The sequence below is a fragment of the Bufo bufo genome, chromosome 5 (genome assembly GCF_905171765.1).
Source record: "Bufo bufo chromosome 5, aBufBuf1.1, whole genome shotgun sequence".
NCBI classification, from domain to species: domain Eukaryota; kingdom Metazoa; phylum Chordata; class Amphibia; order Anura; family Bufonidae; genus Bufo; species Bufo bufo.
The window spans coordinates 540,408,272-540,431,053 of NC_053393.1; the positions used below are offsets into that span (position 1 = coordinate 540,408,272).

A 22,782-nucleotide genomic window follows, 5' to 3' on the forward strand; every position below is an offset into this window, starting at 1 on the left:
GTTAGCATGTAGCAGAGCCGAGATGGCAAAGATGACATGTAGTATTAGGGGCAGTAGCAAAGACGAATTTGTGATTTAGCTTCGGGATATCAAAATTCATAAGACTGCAGGAAGAAGAAGAAAAAATACGATCTAATAATGCAGTCACAAAGAGTTTAATGACAAATCCAGCACTGCTACATCTGCAAATAAATAGGATCAAAACTAAATAAGTGAATACAGAGAAACATGTTGCTTGAAGATGGATCCACTAACATGGCAGAAAGACACAAACAAAAAAATACAAACTTAACCATAATGGGATGTATTATAGTAGTTATATTCTTGTACATAGGAGCAGTATTATAGTAGTTATATTCTTGTACATAGGAGCAGTAATATAGTAGTTATATTCCTGTACATAGGAGGCAGTATTATAGTAGTTATATTCTTGTACATAGGAGCAGTATTATAGTAGTTATATTCTTGTACATAGGAGGCAGTATTATAGTAGTTATATTCTTGTACATAGGAGCAGTAATATAGTAGTTATATTCCTGTACATAGGAGCAGTATTATAGTAGTTATATTCTTGTAGATAGGAGCAGTATTATAGTAGTTATATTCTTGTACATAGGAGGCAGTATTATAGTAGTTATATTCTTGTACATAGGAGCAGTATTATAGTAGTTATATTCTTGTACATAGGAGCAGTATTATAGTAGTTATATTCTTGTACATAGGAGGCAGTATTATAGTAGTTATATTCTTGTACATAGGAGCAGTATTATAGTAGTTATATTCTTGTACATAGGAGCAGTATTATAGTAGTTATATTCTTGTACATAGGAGGCAGTATTATAGTAGTTATATTCTTGTACATAGGAGCAGTATTATAGTAGTTATATTCTTGTACATAGGAGCAGTATTATAGTAGTTATATTCTTGTATATAGGAGCAGTATTATAGTAGTTATATTCTTGTACATAGGAGCAGTATTATAGTAGTTATATTCTTGTACATAGGAGCAGTATTATAGTAGTTATATTCTTGTACATAGGAGGCAGTATTATAGTAGTTATATTCCTGTACATAGGAGGCAGTATTATAGTTGTTATATTCTTGTATATAGGAGCAGTATTATAGTAGTTATATTCTTGTACATAGGAGGCAGTATTATAGTAGTTATATTCCTGTACATAGGAGGCAGTATTATAGTTGTTATATTCTTGTACATAGGAGCAGTATTAGAGTAGTTATATTCTTGTACATAGGAGGCAGTATTATAGTAGTTATATTCTTGTACATAGGAGGCAGTATTATAGTAGTTATATTCTTGTACATAGGAGGCAGTATTATAGTAGTTATATTCCTGTACATAGGAGGCAGTATTATAGTTGTTATATTCTTGTATATAGGAGCAGTATTATAGTAGTTATATTCTTGTACATAAGAGCAGTATTATAGTAGTTATATTCTTGTACACAGGAGCAGTATTATAGTAGTTATATTCTTGTACATAGGAGCAGTATTATAGTAGTTATATTCTTGTACATAGGAGCAGTATTATAGTAGATATATTCTTGTACATAGGAGCAGTATTATAGTAGTTATATTATTGTACATAGGAGCAGTATTATAGTAGTTATATTCTTGTACATAGGAGCAGTATTATAGTAGTTATATTCTTGTACATAGGAGGCAGTATTATAGTAGTTATATTCTTGTACATAGGAGCAGTACTATAGTAGTTATATTCCTGTACATAGGAGCAGTATTATAGTAGTTATATTCTTGTACATAGGAGCAGTATTATAGTAGTTATATTCTTGTACATAGGAGCAGTACTATAGTAGTTATATTCCTGTACATAGGAGCAGTATTATAGTAGTTATATTCTTGTACATAGGAGCAGTATTATACACTGCGTGCAGAATTATTAGGCAAATTAGTATTTTGACCACATCATCCTCTTTATGCATGTTGTCTTACTCCAAGCTGTATAGGCTCGAAAGCCTACTACCAATTAAGAATATTAGGTGATGTGCATCTCTGTAATGAGAAGGGGTGTGGTCTAATGACATCAACACCCTATATTAGGTGTGCATAATTATTAGGAAACTTCCTTTCCTTTGGCAAAATGGGTCAAAAGAAGGACTTGACAGGCTCAGAAAAGTCAAAAATAGTGAGATATCTTGCAGAGGGATGCAGCACTCTTAAAATTGCAAAGCTTCTGAAGCGTGATCATCGAACAATCAAGCGTTTCATTCAAAATAGTCAACAGGGTCGCAAGAAGCGTGTGGAAAACCAAGGCGCAAAATAACTGCCCATGAACTGAGAAAAGTCAAGCGTGCAGCTGCCAAGATGCCACTTGCCACCAGTTTGGCCATATTTCAGAGCTGCAACATCACTGGAGTGCCCAAAAGCACAAGGTGTGCAATACTCAGACACATGGCCAAGGTAAGAAAGGCTGAAAGACGACCACCACTGAACAAGACACACAAGCTAAAACGTCAAGACTGGGCCAAGAAATATCTCAAGACTGATTTTTCTAAGGTTTTATGGACTGATGAAATGAGAGTGAGTCTTGATGGGCCAGATGGATGGGCCCGTGGCTGGATTGGTAAAGGGCAGAGAGCTCCAGTCCGACTGAGACGCCAGCAAGGTGGAGGTGAGTACTGGTTTGGGCTGGTATCATCAAAGATGAGCTTGTGGGCCTTTTCGGGTTGAGGATGGAGTCAAGCTCACTCTCAGTCCTACTGCCAGTTTCTGGAAGACACCTTCTTCAAGCAGTGGTACAGGAAGAAGTCTGCATCCTTCAAGAAAAACATGATTTTCATGCAGGACAATGCTCCATCACACGCGTCCAAGTACTCCACAGCGTGGCTGGCAAGAAAGGGTATAAAAGAAGAAAATCTAATGACATGGCTTCCTTGTTCACCTGATCTGAACCCCATTGAGAACCTGTGGTCCATCATCAAATGTGAGATTTACAAGGAGGGAAAACAGTACACCTCTCTGAACAGTGTCTGGGAGGCTGTGGTTGCTGCTGCACGCAATGTTGATGGTGAACAGATCAAAACACTGACAGAATCCATGGATAGCAGGCTTTTGAGTGTCCTTGCAAAGAAAGGTGGCTATATTGGTCACTGATTTGTTTTTGTTTTGTTTTTAAATGTCAGAAATGTATATTTGTGAATGTTGAGATGGTTATATTGGTTTCACTGGTAAAAATAAATAATTGAAATGGGTATATATTTGTTTTTTGTTAAGTTGCCTAATAATTATGCACAGTAATAGTCACCTGCACACACAGATATCCCCTAAAATAGCTAAAACTAAAAACAAACTAAAAACTACTTCCAAAAATATTCAGCTTTGATATTAATGAGTTTTTTGGGTTCATTGAGAACATGGTTGTTGTTCAATAATAAAATTAATCCTCAAAAATACAACTTGCCTAATAATTCTGCACTCCCTGTAGTAGTTATATTCTTGTACATAGGAGCAGTATTATAGTAGTTATATTCCTATACATAGAGGCAGTATTATAGTAGTTATATTCTTGTAAATAGGAGGCAGTATTATAGTAGTTATATTCTTGTACATAGGAGGCAGTATTATAGTAGTTATATTCTTGTACATAGGAGCAGTACTATAGTAGTTATATTCTTGTACATAGGAGCAGTACTATAGTAGTTATATTCTTGTACATAGGAGCAGTATTATAGTAGTTATATTCTTATACATAGGAGCAGTATTATAGTAGTTATATTCCTGTACATAGGAGCAGTATTATAGTAGTTATATTCTTATATATAGGAGCAGTATTATAGTAGTTATATTCTTGTACATAGGAGCAGTATTATAGTAGTTATATTATTGCACATAGGAGGCAGTATTATAGTAGTTATATTCTTGTACATAGGAGCAGTATTATAGTAGTTATATTCTTGTACATAGGAGCAGTATTATAGTAGTTATATCCTTGTACATAGGGGGTAGTATTATAGTAGTTATATTCTTGTATATAGGAGCAGTATTATAGTAGTTATATTCTTGTACATAGGAGCAGTATTATAGTAGTTATATTCTTGTACATAGGAGGCAGTATTATAGCAGTTATATTCTTGTACATAGGAGGCAGTATTATAGTAGTTATATTCTTGTACATAGGAGGTAGTATTATAGTAGTTATATTCTTGTACATAGGGAGCAGTATTATAGTAGTTATATTCTTGTACATAGGTGGCAGTATTATAGTAGTTATATTCTTGTACATAGGAGGCAGTATTATAGTAGTTATATTCTTGTACATAGGAGCAGTATTATAGTAGTTATAGTCTTGTACATAGGAGGCAGTATTATAGTAGTTATATTCCTGTACATAGGAGCAGTATTATAGTAGTTATATTATTGTACATATGAGCAGTATTATAGTAGTTATATTCTTGTACATAGGAGCAGTAATATAGTAGTTATATTCTTGTACATAGGAGCAGTATTATAGTAGTTATATCCTTGTACATAGGAGCAGTATTATAGTAGTTATATCCTTGTACATAGGAGCAGTATTATTGTAGTTATATTCTTGTACATAGGAGCAGTATTATAGTAGTTATATTATTGTACATAGGAGCAGTATTATAGTAGTTATATTCTTGTACATAAGAGCAGTATTATAGTAGTTATATTCTTGTACATCAGAGCAGTATTATAGTAGTTATATTCTTATACATAGAGGGGCAGTATTATAGTAGTTATATTCTTGTACATAGGAGACAGTATTATAGTAGTTATATTCTTGTACATAGGAGCAGTATTATAGTAGTTATATTCTTGTACATAGGAGCAGTATTATAGTAGTTATATTCTTGTACATAGGAGGCAGTATTATAGTAGTTATATTCTTGTACATAGGAGGCAGGTATTATAGTACTTATATTCGTGTACATAGGAGGCAGTATTATAGTAGTTATATTCCTGTACATAGGAGCAGTATTATAGTAGTTATATTCTTGTACATAGGAGCAGTATTATAGTAGTTATATTCTTGTACATAGGAGGCAGTATTATAGTAGCTACATTCTTGTACATAGGAGCAGTATTATAGTTGTTATATTTTTGGCCATAGGGGGCAGTGTGTCATTGAGAAATATAGAAAAAAGTGATCTATAACTCATTTAGATCTTATCTAGGATACACTGTTCTCCATATAGACATGTATGATATTCACAGTCACCACCAGCAGGATAAGATATGAGCCACAAACCACATCCCTCCCCTCCCAGAAATGTTTAGGATGTTATCATTATCATTCCTCAGATAGCTGTATAGCAGGAAGTGTTCTCCAGGCTTCTATCTCTCTAGGACGAGAGAGAGTTCCGCTTTTAGACAATTAGAGCCCTCATACTGTAGAAACTTTTCTTTTCATGGATGAGAGGAAGAGTGATCGGAAACAGCCGGCCAGAGATTGAGGATCTGGGTATCTTGATTGCTCCAAAGGTTAGGATTTATCAATAGGACACATTAAAGCCATTGTCTGAGACTAAATAACTAAATTTTTTTTTTGCAACGCAGCCAAGGATTGTGAGATCCTGGAGGCCGTGACTTCACTAGAGAAGCAAAAAACCAAAGAACCTCAGGTTATATGTAAATTTTAGGGAGGGGGATTTTCTGTGGATTTCACTCTCTGCATTGCCAGGGATGAAATATGCAACACACCCGGCATGATGCATGTAGGTTTGTGTGTGGATTAGTTGCATGTGGATTGGATTTTTTTAAACTCTCAGCCACGTTGCTGCTACTGCAAAATGCTATGGAAATCTGCAACATTTCCACCATCTTTAGACAGTATTGGAGAGAGCAGCGAGCATCCTCGGCCATCGCACTCCTTTTTCTTCTTCCTTTCTCAACTGCCACCGCAAGGTCTTCGGACCCCTGTTCTTCCAACAAGTGACAGCCCCAGAAGGTGGTCAGAACAGCAATCTGACGACTGCAAAATTGCCTGTTGACGCAGACTGTAGGACATTGTGGTTCCCGGACAAAAGTGCATGCAAACGCTTGCACTTTTTTTCGGGTCTCACACATTAGCGCCCTATGGCGCGTCTGTAATCTCCTTTCCGTTTTGCAGCTTGTTTTGATGAAACATCTCTCTGCTTTCTTTCCTCTGGTGCCAATTCTAGCTTTAAAGTTGAAATGTCTTGGCATCTGCCACCTCCGCGCAGCTTGTTTATCCTGCTCGTTATAGGAAGGAAATTTTTATCTGATGGCGATAGTGGAGCTGATGGGGGAAGATCCACAACAATGTCGAAGAGGAAGAGAACGCGGAGAGCTCCTCATATCACATTCCACATCTCACAGTGCTATGCGATGGGCTCCCTTCCCGCTCATTATAAAATAACATCCTATTCTCTACATCTACAGATGTACACCGCCCATCGTACCGTTTAGGATAATGACGGTTCTGGGAGTACAATACTGATGACTAGGGAGGAGCGAATCAACTTCGGATGAAACATCCGAAGTCGATTCGCATAAAACTTTGTTCTAATACTCCGTACGGTATTAGAATGTATTGGCTCCAACGAGCCGAAGTTATTGCTTCGCGAAACTTCGCGCAATAACTTCATAAATTAATTTGTACTGTAAAATACCATTTCCCGACCACTTGGAATCGAACCAGAGTTCGGAAAATGTTATTTTTTTTACAGTAGAAATTAATTTATTAAGTTATTGCGCAAAGTCTCGCGATAACTTTGGCTCATCTAAGCCAATACATTCTAATACTGTACGGAGCTCCTGCTCCGTACAGTATTATAACGAAGTTTTATGCAAATCGACTTCGGATGTTTCATCGGAAGTCGATTCGCTCATCCCTACCGATGACCTATCCTCATCATAGGTCATCAGTCAGGTCAGACACCCGGTACCCCCACCTACCAGCGCAGACCGCGGCCTCCTTACACCACACCGAGCACAGCGCCGGTATAGTGGCTGTGCTTGGTATTGCAGCCCAGGACTCAGCTGTAAATAGGCCATGTGAGCGATGTGAGCGGCCTAGGAAGAGATGGGAGTCAGACCCCCACATTCTGATATTTCTCAGAGGATAGGCCATCAATATTGCACTCCTGGAAAATCCCTTTAAGGAGGACCCATCACCTCTCCTGATATGTCTTTGCTAGTGTAACCCCTAGAACAAGGGGCGTGGTTAGTGTCACATGATCTGCTGACTTCAGGACACATTTCACTGCCCTAAGGCATGGTGGGACAGAAGACATGTAAGAAAACAGGAAGTAGGATTCAAGCATGGGGGATAAGAGAAAACTGCAAAAGAGGTCAATTAAATAAAATCCAAGGAGGAATGGGAGCTAAAGTATTTGATGAAAATAAACTTCAGACTGAAAAGTAGTGTATCAAGTAGTTAAGCAAGTACAGCTCAATTCTTTATTACAGACTATTTCCCAGTGTTGTCCATTTTCTTACTAAAAACAATGCAACCCCTTACTAATCGACGACGGACACGCTGCTAGGTGTGCAGGAGCAGGATCAGGAATTGAGATCGGGGTCGTCACCATTTTGTTACAGTCCACCAGGTTTCACAGAATTGCATAGCCCCTGCTCGCTACTCCCCCCAAACTCTCATCCAGATTTACATTTACATACATGCATACCAATCCAAATGACTTATTACATGCGCGCTTTCCAGCTGATTTCAACGTACTTTGCCCTATCTCGATCGGTGGCCCCACTACACAGATAGATAGATATTCATGTTTTTATTTTGTGCAATGCAGTTCCTTAGTGCAATGAGGGTGTTGCCAGTGCACCTCAATCTCCGCTCACATCCTCCATGCCTAGGTCGGTCTCTTCCAGGTGCAAAGCGTCATCATCAGCGCATGCGCAGTACACACTCGTTCTGTCCTCTAACTGCGTGCGCGCCGTTCCCTAGGGAGAACGTGCAGTCGCAGGAATACAGGGCCCTGTCACACAAAGCTGGGTGGGCATGGCCATAGATCGAGACGGGACAAAGTGTATTGAAATCATCGAGCAAGTGCACGTCTAAAAACGCATGTATGTGGTGACAGATTCCCTTTAAAACTCAATTTCCAAGTTGAAAGCGGGCGCGCTGAGAGGCCTCGTGACTCTGTGTGCGGTTTGTTTTTGCAGGGTACATTTTAAACTGCTTATGGCAAACATTCCTGGAGACTGTCCCCCCCCCCCCCCCCCCCCCCCCCCCCCCCACGACAGGACTTATTTAATATTCTAGATCAAGTCCCAGTGCCAACAAGCTAATCAAATACAGAGCTATTTAACGAGTCAGGTTTATACATCAGACCACCAGTCTAGCTGGAAATTTGGTATCCATTATAACAACACAGAGAGGTTTTCGTTGGGGTTGGCAGCCGCTCCCGTGGAACATGTGTTTGAAGAACTAAGTTGTTTTTAGGTTTAGTTCTCCATTATCAAATTTCCAGCTTCTTAATTCTCCAATGCACACAGAGCTGGGGATCAAAACTTTCTTTTTTGCAACTTTTGTTTTACTTTTCACAAATCCATCTGTTTATTTGCCAATAAAACCAGATACATCGCGTGCGCCACTTGTTACCAGGGATTGAAACATCTAATACAGGACGGAAAAATAAGCAAATTAATGCCCCCATGGGAAAGGAGGAGAAACGGTTCATTTCCTTGCCATTAAAAGGAGAACAGGCTGCAATGCCCGCGCAGATAGAGCAGAATTTGTTGAATCAAAGCCCCCGCCCCCACCCCACTCAAGGATTCACTGGAATAATGTTTTGGATGGCGTAATAAGCTCCTCCTGTGGGGGTCATAAAACTACACTTAAAGGGGTTGTGTCACCTGGGAAATTGATGGCATATCGCTAGGATGCGGCCACCGCTCCATTCACTTCTATGGGACTTCTGAGAATAGCCAAGCCTTTGCTTGAATGGAGAGCGGCCAGGCATGTGCGGCTGCTCTCCGCTCACTTTAGGGGTCACGTTATGGAGACAGATGTCGGGCCCAGAGGTAGGACCCACACCTGTTTGACATTGGTGGCATATCCTACTGATATGCCACCAATGTTTCAGATGATACAACCCCTTTAAAGGGGTTGCCCAACTGATATACTTTTTAAATACTCCCTGTGAAGAGAAGCATACTTACCTGCTCACCGCTGCTCGGTCTCGGCTCTGTAGGTCCACCGCTGTCTGCACAGTGCTTCTGTCTCCACCTATAAACTTCCGGCATGGATGAGGTCACGATTACAGCTGCAGCCGATCACTGGACACAGCAGTGACCTGTCCCCCAAGCAGCACGTGACCCAGTAGTAACCTGCCACTTGGAGACACTTGACCACTGTGACCAGTCATTGGTTGCAGCGATGCATGCGTCTAAGTTCTTGCCACAAGTGAAGTGAAGATGGCGGTGGATCACAGAACCGGAACCAAGTGTTGAGGAGCAGGTAAGTAGGTGTCCACTGACAGGTCTCACTGGTACTGATGGTATTAAAAACTATATGGAGTTGGACAGTCCCTGCGATTTTGCAAGTTCTCCCACTTAGAAATCATGGAGGGGTCTGACATTCAAATTGTAGGTGCATTCCCGCTCTGAGAGACAGAATAAAAATTTTAAAAAATTCAGGAAATCACATTGTATGATTTTTAAAGAATGTATTTGTCTTGCACTGCTGAACAGAAGTGTTTGAACACCTGAGAAACAGCAAGAATTCTGGCTCTCAAAGACCTGTTACTGTGCCTTTAAAAAGTCCACCTCTACTCCACTCATTAATCTAACTTAGTAGGACCTGTCTGAGCTCTTTAAAGACCCCTGTCCAAGACCAAAGAGCTGTCAAAAGACACCAGAAACAAAATTGTGGACCTCCACAAGGCTGGAAAGGGCTACGGGGCAATTGCCAAGCAGCTTGGTGAAAATAGATCAACTGTTGGAGCAATTGTTAGAAAATGGAAGAGGCTAAAGATGACTGTCAGTCTCCCTCGAACTGGGGCTCCATGCAAGATCTCACCTCGTGGGGTATCACTGATGATAAGAAAGGTGAGGTGCCCAGAACTACAAGGGAGGAGCTGGTCAATGACATGAAGATTGCTGGGACCACAGTTTCAAAGGTCTCGGTCGGTAGAACATTACGCCGTCATGGTTTCAGATCATGCATTGCACGGAAGGTTCTCCTGCTCAATTCATCACATGTCCAGGTCCGTCTGAAGTTTACCAATGAACATCTGGATGATCCAGAGGAGGCCAGGGAGAAAGTCATGTGGTCAGATAAGACCAAAGTAGAACTTTTTGGTCTAAACTTCACTTGTCGTGTTTGGAGAAAAAAGAAGGATGAGTTGCATCCCAAGAACACCATCCCTACTGTGAAGCATGGGGGGTAACATCATGCTTTGGGGGGGCTTCTCTGCGAAGGGGACAGGACGACTGCACTGTATTAAGGAGAGGATGAATGGGGCCATTTATTGTGAGATTTTGAGCAACAACCTCCTTCCCTCAGTCAGAGCATTGAAGATGGGTCGTGGCTGGGTCTTCCAACATGACAACGACCCGAAGCACACAGCCAGGATAACCAAGGAGTGGCTCCGTACGAAGCATATCCAGGTTCTGGAGAGACCTAGCCAGTCTCCAGACCTAAATCCAATAGAACATCTTTGGAGGGAGCTGAAACTCCGTGTTGCTCAGCGACAGCCCCGAAACCTGACAGATGTAGAGGAGATCTGTATGGAGGACTGGGCCAAAATCCCTGCTGCAGTGTGTGCAAACCGGGTCAATAACTGCAGGAGACGTTTGACCTCCGTAATTGCAAACAAAGGCTTCTGGACCAAATATTAACACGGATTTTCTCAGCTGTTCAAACACTTCTGTTCAGCAGCGCAAGACAAATAAATTCTTTAAAAATCATACAATGTGATTTCCAGATTTTATTTTTGTAAATTCTGTCTCTCAGAGTGGGAATGCACCTACAATGTGACTGTCAGACCCCTCCATGATTTCTAAGTGGGAGAACTTGTAAAATCGCAGGGTGTTCAAATACTTCTGTTCCTCACCTTATCGAGCCCCCTCTCCCCTTCCATTCCGATGCTTCCCGGTCCCTGCTGGTCTCCACGTCCTGGTCCCTCTCAGCGCACAGGAAACAACCGATCAGAAAAGAAACACCCGCAGCGAGGGATTGGCCAAACACTCCTCTCATGTGTGTCGAGGGGAGTAGGGACCGGCTTGGGAACAGGACCGGTAGGGGATCATGGGAGAAATCAAACTGTCACCTATAACGTCCCACCCTCGGCTCTTGCAATACATTAATAGTAATTACAATGAAAACTTCCCCTTTAAGTTCTTCAGGTATAATACTATACCGATGAAGAGGCCAAGAGAGGAGGCTCAGCGATAAAGCTCTTGCCATTACTGTAATGGACAGGGTTTCATATAGTAATGTCATACTACGGTAATTAAATCGGCTATGTTGTGCCTAGTGTTTACAATGTGCGCAGCTGAATGTGGGCGGGGCTTCAGTATGATTGACAGCGCTGCGCTCAACAAACAGTTAACAGATGTAGAAAGAAAATAAAACTGAGCAAGCAGAGCAAAATAAGTAAAAAGAAGCACAGCTTGTAATAGACCTTTCCCTACCCTAGACCACCAGGGATACTGGTATTACACTTTTTACTACCCAGGACAACCAGTCATGCTGATGTGACACTTTTCCCTACACTAAACCACAAAGAATGCTAGTATTAGACCTTTCCTACCCTAGACCACCAGGGATGCTGGTATTAGGCTACTTTCATACTAGCGTTTTTGCTGGATCCGGCTTTTGTTACTGATAATACAACCGTCTGCATCCGATATGAACGGATCCGGTTGTATTATCTGTAACATCGCCAAAACGGATCCGTCATTAACTCTATTGAAAGTCAACGGGGGACGGATCAGTTTTCTATTGTGTCTAATTGTGTCAGAGAAAACTGATCCGTCCCCATTGACTTGCATTGTGGGTGATGACGGATCCGTCTTGCTCCGCATCCCAGGACGGAAAGCAAACCGCAGCACGCTGCATTTTGGAGCGCTCCTTTCTGTTCAGTTACGTTTTGTCCCCATTGACAATGAATAGGGACAAAATGGAAGTGTTTTTTTCCAGTATTGAGATCCTGTGACGGATCTCAATACCGGAAAATATTAATGCTAGTGTGAAAGTAGCCTTAAACTTTTTACTAACCTAGACTACCTGGCATGCTGGTATTAGACCTTCCCCTACCTTAAACCACTAGGGAAGGTGATATTAGACTTTTCCCTAACCTACACCACCAAAGATGCTGTATTCGACATTTCACAGCCCTAGACCACCAGAGATGCTAGTATTAGACCTTTCCTACCCTAGACCACCAGGGATGCTGTATTCGACATTTCACAGCCCTAGACCACCAGAGATGCTAGTATTAGACCTTTCCTACCCTAGACCACCAGGGATGCTGTTATTAGACTTTTTATTACCCTAGACCACCTGGCATTGGTATAAGACCTTTCCCTACCCTAAACCACCAGGGATGGTGGTATTAGACCTTTCACTGCCCTAGACCCCCAGGGTAGCCGGTATTAGACCTTTTACTACATTATACTAAGATTGCTATCATTAACCGCATCGCCCTCCACAGCCTACCAGGGGAAATATGTATTAAACTCTAAGCCACCCTAGACCACCAGGGATGTTACTATTAAGTGCAAATCCACTCTTGAATCATGGACACCTCAGCCACTTCAGACCACCTGCATTTATCATTTAACACAACCTCAGGACACATAAGGTCAATTACCAGTAACCTCAGGAGGTTTTCATCAATGTGTCCCGATGGAATAGCAACTGTAACCTGAAAAATGTATGTCTGCTGCAAATGTCTGCTTTCCTAGTTGGCTCCTGCCCCCCCCAACTAACACTCATTCCCTCCTCCGCGCCTGGGACATGACTACATTTCCTTGTATCAGAACAATTGGGTCCCCATTCTGTTATGTCAGGGGGACGAGAAGTCTATGATCAGGCCTATAAATATTTTTAGTGCATGAGAGGTCCAAATAGGAGTAGAAGTCAACCACTGGTAAAGTGCCTTCTACTTTAGGATCATTCTATGGTAAATATTCAGATTTCTTTGAAATTTATACTTCCCATACCATAGAACTAGCAGCAAAAATTAGACGGTAATGTAATGTGGATGCATATTAAATTACCGGCTGAATGTAAATCTCTGCTTACCAGCGCATAGGGAACATACAGATGTAGTAGAGTTAACATACAAGCTTTATGAGACGTGTTCTCTAAACTAAATGCGTTAAGCAAACACCTTTAATTGTTATTCAATGACTTTTGTTTCAAGATAATACGATGAGTTAAGAAATCTGAGTTAAGAGTTTGAGTGTTAACCCTGCTACATCTGTACAAAAACACAACTTTTTTCATCTACCGATTTCCTACATCATTTCTTTTGAATCCCTTTAGGTTTAAATGAAGTACGAGCCTCACGATTCTTGTTTCCACCAGCAAGCCTGGCCTTGCCCCCATTCATATAGCAGCAGCAGACACTCAGGAAAAAAAAATAGCTCATTCCATAAAAACAACATGTATTATATATTATCCGGGGTTCCGGTTTATGCATCTCGTACAATGGAAATGCGGATATGTATGTTTTGTGGAACAAAATATGATGAGTGATCTGGAAATGATCGAGCTTGATGATTATTGTGCCTACAAATACAAAAACATCCAGCACAAAAAGTGCCTGCAGTGTGTACAAAGTAAAATAAATATAAAAATGTCAAGAAAAATGAGGTGGGGGGGGGGGATGTTGGACAATTAAATTACCACCGGTACTGAAATATAAAAAATGATGTACTTAAAAAACAAGAATGTTTCTGAAATAGTATATAGATTATATAGGTAATAATAAAGTGAATTATAAAAAATATTTTCACTAAATACAAATTTTAAACATTTTTCAAAAATGTTATATCATTTTTATTTTTTTGAATAATATTGAAAATCTAGAAGAGGGCCCAATAGCATTCGCAGACTCCAGATAGGATCGAAAAGCTCTTCAGGAACTGTATTATTAACAGTAATATTCTCCGGGAGATAAGTCAGTGAAATGGTCACCTACCCTATGTCTTGTTCCATTTTTCAAAAAAATTTACTTTTTCGCCAACAAGGAATAAAACTAAAGTATTTACGCTTTGTAAGACACATCTGGGTTTTAGAGGAGGAAAATAAGAAAAAAATATTTTTTATCAGATCGCAAAGGAGACCCTTAATCTTCATCAGACCCCCAAATTAGATGCCCAATCTTTATCAGACCTCAGATCAGATCCCTATATCAGAACTCAGATTAGAACACCATATCAGACCCTATATCAGACCTCAGATCAGATCCTTATATATATCAGAACTAATATCAGACCCAATATCAGAGCACATATAAGACCCCCATATCAGACCTCAGATTAGACCCCCATATCAGACCTCAGATCAGACCCACATATCAGACCTCAGATCAGAACCCCATATCAGACCTCAGATCAGATCCCCATATCAGACCTCAGATCAGATCCCCATATTAGACCTCAGATCAGATCCCCATATTAGACCTCAGATCCCCATATTAGACCTCAGATCCCCATATTAGACCTCAGATCAGATCCCCATATCAGACCTTTAGATCAGACTCCTATATTAGACCTCAGATTAGAACCCTATATGAGACCACAGATCAGAACCCCATATCAGACCTCAGATCAGAACCCCATATTAGACCTCAGATCAGAACCCCATATTAGACCTCAGATCAGATCCCCATATTAGACCTCAGATCAGATCCCCATATTAGACCTCAGATCAGATCCCCATATTAGACCTCAGATCCCCATATTAGACCTCAGATCAGATCCCCATATCAGACCTTTAGATCAGACTCCTATATTAGACCTCAGATTAGAACCCTATATGAGACCACAGATCAGAACCCCATATCAGACCTCAGATCAGAACCCCATATCAGACCTCAGATCAGAACCCCATATTAGACCTCAGATCAGAACCCCATATTAGACCTCAGATCAGATCCCCATATCAGACCTTTAGATCAGACTCCTATATTAGACCTCAGATTAGAACCCCATATGAGACCACAGATCAGAACCCCATATCAGACATCAGATCTCTATATTAGACCTCAGATTAGAACCCCATATCAGACCTAATGTGATACCCCCATATCAGACCTTAGATTAGAACCCCGTATAAGATCACATATCAAACCCCTATATCACACCTCATATCAGAACCCCATATCAGACCTCAGATCAGAACCCTGTATCAGAGCACATATCAGACCCCCATATCAGACCTCAGATCAGAACCCCATATTAGACCTCAGATCAGAACCCAGTATCAGACCTCAGATTAAAACCCCATATCAGACCTAATATCAGACCCCCATATCAGAGCACATTTCAGACCCCCATATCAGAGCACATATCATACTCCCAGATCAGACCTCAAATCAAACCCCCATATCAGACCTCAGATCTGACCCCCATCAGATCTACAGTCACCGCTCCCCGTGCCTCCTGCATACTAGTGATCACTGGATCTAGCTTTGTTAGAAAGAGATTGTCATATATTATATGGCCGCGGCGTCTGATTTTCATTTTTTCCCATTAATCACGGGATAACCCTGCTTAACAAATCATTTTTGGCACAAGTCCTAATTCAAGCACTAATTATTTTGTTTCCCTCAAAGGACCCAACAAAAAGACTGGTTGGGGGGAACCACACTGATAATTGGCCACACACATCAAATCAATAATAATCGGTGTGTCTATAGTGACAAAACAACTATCGGTTGTTATTACTTTTATTATTGGATCATTCTGGAATGACAATTTATATAAGATCAAAAGCTTCATTTCGTACGATATTGCACAGAATCTTCATTTAATTATTCTTCTTTTTTTATTTTTTATTTTATTGAAATCATAAAGTCATGAAAACATAAAATAAAATGAATAAGTAAAAAAATAAAAATGAAATGGTTAACAGGGTCAATTTATCTCCAGGGACATATAAGGGGAGAGGAAGCTCCCAATTAGCATATCTGAGAAGAAATCAGTTTTTCAGACACTACTGTTTTTCCGGACTTGGAATGCAGTCTGTAGCCGATTAGACAAAGCAAACAAGTCTCCCAAGATCATGAGGCAGGAAGACAAGAAGGAGCAAGAGTCTGAAGAAGAGAACTCGGAGGTTATTGTGACCGAGGAGTCCTGAAAAAAATCAACAACTGTCCATTCATTGAACGCTTTTGAACAATCAATTCCGAGACGAAGAATCGTCCATGTATCACACACTTCAAGGGGACAATCCCAGACCTATCTGACAAAAAGGTCAAACTCAGCCCGAATTGTCTACCAGGACAAAAAAAGCTAAAAATAAATTAAAAAATAAATATTTGGTACAGCGGGTTATCTCTCAAAGAAATCCAAAAGATGCCCCGCTCTTCAATCTTCTCGGGTGAGGTCTCCATAGACCTTTACAGTGGTTGCCCAGGATTTTAATATTGGCGGACTATCCTCATGGTATGTTATCTGGGGCCGATTGGCGGTTGCAGAGTAGCTCCTCGCCACCACGAGCTTCTGTCCACTGAAGTGAAAGCAAACTGCTCCGGCCACTACACAATGGGTGGTACAGCTGATCGGCGGGGGTGCGGGGCGAAAGACCCCCATCAATCAGACATTGATGGCTTATTCTGATGATAGGCCATCAAGACTAAAATCATGGAAATCCCTCATAATAGTTGTCCATTGCCACGAAAATCAGCAGATTCCACCGACTTTTACACAATGTATATGGCTAGATCAACCAAGGGTTGGAGAACCCAAAGGGCCAGGTAGTCCATGTGCCTAGAAAATTAGAACAGGCCCCAAACTTTTTGAGACGTTTTCTATTGAAATCAATTAAAAAACAGCTCCAGCGGCAGTCTACCTGGCCACCATCGTCTAGGACATCAGCTATAGTTCACCCAGTAAGAATTTTTGTTTTTGGTCTCAAGCCTGTATTACACAGCCCGATGTGGCAGACGACTTTTGGGAGGGAAGTGTTCCTTCCCAGCAACTGCCTGCTCAGTAGCGGAGGAGGCGGCTGCTATTAAATGCCAGTATGAGGAGGACCATCACTCGACCATCACTCGTCCCCATACTGTCTAGTGGCTTGGTGATTAGACACCACGATCTGCCGCCTGCAAACAATACAACACGGCAAAAGATTTGGATTACCCAATGATCGAGTGTTTGCTCGTTCATTGGGCAATCGGTGGCAGTATTACACTGCCAGAGACTGACAAGATTTCATACAAATGCTCGTTAGTGATCGCCTGCCAAAAAATCAGGTGTAATACAGGCTTTACAAGTGTCCAGGATAAAAATACATAACCTCAGGGTACAATGGGCTAAAAAGGTGAAATTCCTGGGGGACCCCCGTTCTCATGCAGATAGTTGACTTTACAGCCCCCTTTGATCTAAACGTACTTTAGTAATTGTGGCCATTTGCCATTTCCTGATGTACATTTACAGTACGTGGATTCTTCCACTGCATTTCCTACTGTATGCCGGGACAGGAAGTTGCAACCTCCGTCAGCCATTTTGCAGACTATGAAAAGCTGAATTGGTCACCTGGTCACCCAAAACAGAATGCACAACTCCACATCTTTCAGTCTAGTGTAAGTTATTCCATGATGACCCATACCCTTGTGCTATCTATGGCTAATTGGATTAAAGGGGTTGTCTCATAAAAGACAAACCTTCTAAGTTGGCGTCATCTACCGCAAACCACTGGTGCTATGGTTCCAGCATCAGCAAATGGCTGTAAACGTATGGCTGACGTGAGTCCACCACAGTTGGAGTCTCGCTTACGATCTGGGAGCTGCCATTGTACGCTCCTTATTACCGTTCTTAATGGAGACATGGATCCTTAAAGGGGTTCTCCTATGATTAATGTGAAAATGGAAATCATAGACAGTCTCTTTCTAACAAAGCCAGAACCAGCCCTGTACCTCACATGGATCCAGAGATCTTCTCATTTATTGCTTTGCTAGATTTACCCTAGCTAGCAGCTCAGATTGTCCTTTTTGCTGCAGCTCTCTCCCTATCTAAGCTCAGGGGGTGTATCCTTTCTGCTGCAGTTCTCTCCCTATCACAGCTCAGTGGGTACGTCCTTCCTGCTGTAGCTCTCTGCCTATCACAGCTCAGAGGATTGTCCTTTTTGCTGCACCTCTCTTCGGATCAAAGCTCAGGGGTGTATCCTTTCTGCTGCAGCTTTCTCCCTATAACAGCTCAGTGGGCATGCTCTTTCTGCTGAAGCTCTCTCCCTATCTAAGCTCAGGGGTGTAACCTGTCTGCTGTAGCTTTCTCCCTATTAAAGCTCAGGGGGTGTATCCTTTTGCTGCAGCTTTCTCCCTATAACAGCTCAGTGGGCATGGTCTTTCTGCTGAAGCTCTCTCCCTATCTAAGCTCAGGGATGTATCGTTTCTGCTGCAGCTTTCTCCCTAGTAAAGCTCAGGGGTGTATCCTTTCTGCTGCAGCTTTCTCCCTATAACAGCTCAGTGGGCATGCTCTTTCTGCTGAAGCTCTCTCCCTATCTAAGCTCAGGGATGTATTGTTTCTGCTGCAGCTTTCTCCCTATTAAAGCTCAGGGGTGTATCCTTTCTGCTGCAGCTTTCTCCCTATAACAGCTCAGTGGGCATGCTCTTTCTGCTGAAGATCTCTCCCTATCTAAGCTCAGGGATGTATCCTTTTTGCTGCGGCTCTCTCCCTATCACAGCTCTGGTGGTGTATCCTTTCTGCTGCAGCTCACTCCCTGTAATTGTGACGGTGTTTAAGGCCTCATTCACACTTCAGTGAATCACGGACATGCGCTGTCCATGTTCTCCAGAGAAAACACACGTACCATTGACTTTTATTGTGTTTGTTGACATATTAGTGGTTTTCCACTCAGTAGAAAAATAACAGAGACATGCACAACTTGGGTCCATCATGCAGACCAAACACACCCATTGAAGGCCATGAGTCTGTGAAAAACCACTGACACAACATTGCATCCGTGTCCTGGCAGTGGTTTTTCACAGACTATTGGTAGGAGATGCTCTGGAAATTAATTTGGTGATACACAGAACAAACCCTGATTCTTCACAAATATCAAACAGCAGGTGGCGCTATACAGATAGATTTTATAGACTACCTCACTACATTTTTTGTAGGACAACCGAACTGCTGCTTTGAAAACTGAGGTGTGAAGTCTAAGGGCTCATGCACATGGCCGTCGCCCAGCCGTGCCCGTATTGTGGCCCGCAAACAGCGGGTTCGCAATATACGGGCACCAGACGTTTGTGCACCGCACCACAGATGCGGACCCATTCACTTAAATGGGTCTGCAATCTGGGAGGTGCGATGCGGAACAGAGGCAAGGTACCCCATGGAAGCACTACGGAGTACTTCCGAGGGGGTTCCTGTCTGTGCCTTGGCACCGCAAAAAAGTAGAGCATGGACTACTTTTTTGCGGTCGGGACCATTGGATGAGGATCGCAGACCCCATTTAAGTGAATGGGTCCGCTGCCTCATACAATGGCCCTACAGTCGGTGCCCGTACATTGCAGACCGCAACTTGTGGTGCGCAGCATGGGCCCTAAAGAGGAGATTCCTCACCTTCAACCTAACACAAGGAAGTATGGACTTTCTCGGTCAGATTCTCAGGTCGTGGTCCAAAGAGTAGTCACCGAGCATTGGGTTAGGCTACTTTGAATGTTTGGACTAGAGGTTAAAAAGCCTCTGTCATCATGATCAACCCTATTAAACCAGGCATGCTGCCTGGTAGGGTTGATCATGCTGATTAAAATGACATTCTTATTTTGTCTGTATGTTAAACAGCTGCAGAGATATCTGCATTTGTATTCATATGCAAATGAGCAATTAGAGCACCAGGAGAAGGGGTTGAATCCTTGAAGCACTGCTTTTGTAAAACCCCTGTGCTCTGCACACTCCCTGCTCCCCTTGATTGACAGGGTTAGATGCTGAGGGCAGAGCTGTGTCCTAGCATGTACATATCATATACACTGCTTACTATAGCTTCACCATGTTGAGAACAGAGGTTTTCTATACTTAGAAACCTAATATTTATTACTGGTTTATTTACAGGCACAATATGTGATTATAAAGAAACCAGTGACATGTATTAGCTTTCTAAGTATAGAAAAACACTCTTCTCAATAAGATAAGGCTGTAGCCTGGATGTAAGAGAAAACGTCTAGATTTTTTTCAGTTTTTCCCCCCTCATTTAACCTATAATAAAGGCTATAGCCTTACTATATTGAGAATAGAGGTTTTCTATGCTTAGAAAGCTAATAGATATTGCTGGTTTATTTAGAGGCACAATATATGATTATAAAGACACAAGTAATATGTATTAGCTTTCTAAGTATAGAAAACTCCTAATTCCCAATATTGTAAGGCCTTTTATTATGGGTTAAATGAGGGAGAAAAAAAATAAAGGAAAAAATTTACATGTCTACTGGGATTTGAACCTGAGACATCTACATGCAAGGTTAACCACTTACCTCCTTCATATTGAGAAGAGCAGTTTTCTATACTTAGAAAGCAAATACATATTACCGGTTTATTTATAATCATATATTGTGCTTGCGAATAAACTAGAAATAGGAATTAGCTTTTTAGGCATAAAAAAAACTCTATTCTAAACATGGCAAGGCTATAGTCAGTAGTGAATATGTACATGCTAGGAGACAGATCCAGAATACAGCTCTGCCCTAACATGCTGATGTCTAACCCCGACAATCAAGGGGAGGGGAGAGTATGCAGAACATAGGGGTGTTACAAAAGCAGTGCTCCAAGAATTCAGCCCCACCCCCTGATGCTCCAACATGCTAATTTGCATATGAATAACAAGCAGATATCTCTACAGCAGTTTAACATACAGGCAAAAGAAAAGGTATTGTTTTAATCAGCATGATGAGCCCTACCAAGCAGTATGCCTGGTTTAATAGGATTGATCATGTTGACAGAGGCTCTTTAAGTCGGGAACAAATCCAGGAGTCTCCAATGGGAAAGTGGTCAGGCTGCGACAAACCAAAGAATTTAACTAAATAAAAATGTTATCAGAAGTCGGGCCACGGTCAAAACCAATAGGTTGGACTACAAGCATGAGGCTACAATGTGAAGAAGTGAGAGAAGGCAGAATCAAGATTAAAGGAAACCTGTTTTTGGAATTTAGGACCCCAAACTGCTACCAACATTATCCAGGCTGGTGACAGTTTTGCAATCATGATCATGATCTTGTAGATTCAGGGAGGTTTTGTATAATGCAGGGGAAAAAAAGTTGAACTGCTGTATTCCAATTTATGGGAGGATGGAGATGCTCACCTGAAGAGTCGCCCTGACCAGTCCTTCCTGGCTCGATTGATGTCTCACAGGAATGACTATGCTGACTACGCCATCAAGAAATTACCTGTGGGACTTCAAGTCACAAGTGGGAGTGGCTAGTGTGACTCTTCAAAAAAACGGTTCTGCCCCGTGACTCCGCACATGAATTAGAATACAGAGTTTAAACTTCCTTTGCTGCATGACGCTAAACCTCTCAGACTACACAACATCTTTGTGAAGCTGTCACCGTCCTGGACAACAGGTTGGTGGCAATTTGATAAATTTTTTCCCAAACCTGCTGCGGTGACATTCATGGATGGCCGACACAGCCTGCAGCATGACCATCATGCTCCTCGAGCAGGGGCATAACGCTAGGGTGGGTAACACTCCTTTTCGGGTATGTTCACACGACAGATTTTTTAAAAGGAGAGGAATTTACATGTTGTTTCTTTCAGTGTGTTTTTTTTGTGCGGTTTTTGACATATTTTTCTTTGATGCTTTTTTTAACCAATGAGTGTTTATTTCAATGCAAAGTCGGCAAAAAAAGTGTGAAAAAACCTGCAAACCGAATCAAACTTCCCATTTGCTTCCCATTCATTTTAGGCCTCATGCACATGAACGTATTTTGTTTCCGTGTCCGTTCCGTTTTTTTTGCGGATAGGATGCGGACACATTTCAAAATGTCCTATTCTTGTTTGTTTTGCGGACAAGGATAGGCATTGTTACAATTGATCCGCCAAAAAAACGGATGGCATACGGATGTCATCCGTTTTTTTTGGAGGATACGCAATTTGCAGACCGCAAAACACATACCATCGTGTGCATGTAGCCTTAGGGTGCATTCACACGAACGTAAGTGTTTTGCGGTCTGAAAATTGCGGATCCGCAAAACACGGATACCGGACCGCACATGGCCAGCGCTATATAGAGAATGCCTAAGCTTGTCCTCGGTTGCGGACAAGAATAGGACATGTTTTATCTTTTTTGCGGGGCCACGGAACGGAACAACGGATGCGGACAGCACACGGTGTGCTATCCGCATCTTTTGCGGCCCCATTGAAATGAATGGGTCCGCACCCGTTCCGCAAATTTGGGGAACGGATGCGGATCTATTTATACGGTCGTGTGAATGCACCCTTAATGAGAGATTCAGCACAGATTCTACTCCAAGGAAGGGCGCGCCGTCAGCTCCAAAAACCTCAGTGTGAACTGGCCCTTAGGGTTTCCATTCATTGCCATGGTGGACACGGCCTGGCTGGAAACTGCTACACGATACAGTAGAACAATGCAGAGCATTATGTTACTGCCTCCGGAGTAGGAATA

At 41.6% G+C, this 22,782-nt stretch overlaps 1 protein-coding gene across 1 annotated transcript in view; it reads right to left on the reverse strand.

Annotated features, from left to right (window-relative positions):
• Positions 1 to 22,782, reverse strand: part of CRPPA (CDP-L-ribitol pyrophosphorylase A) — a 193,063-nt gene that overhangs the window by 139,413 nt on the left and 30,868 nt on the right.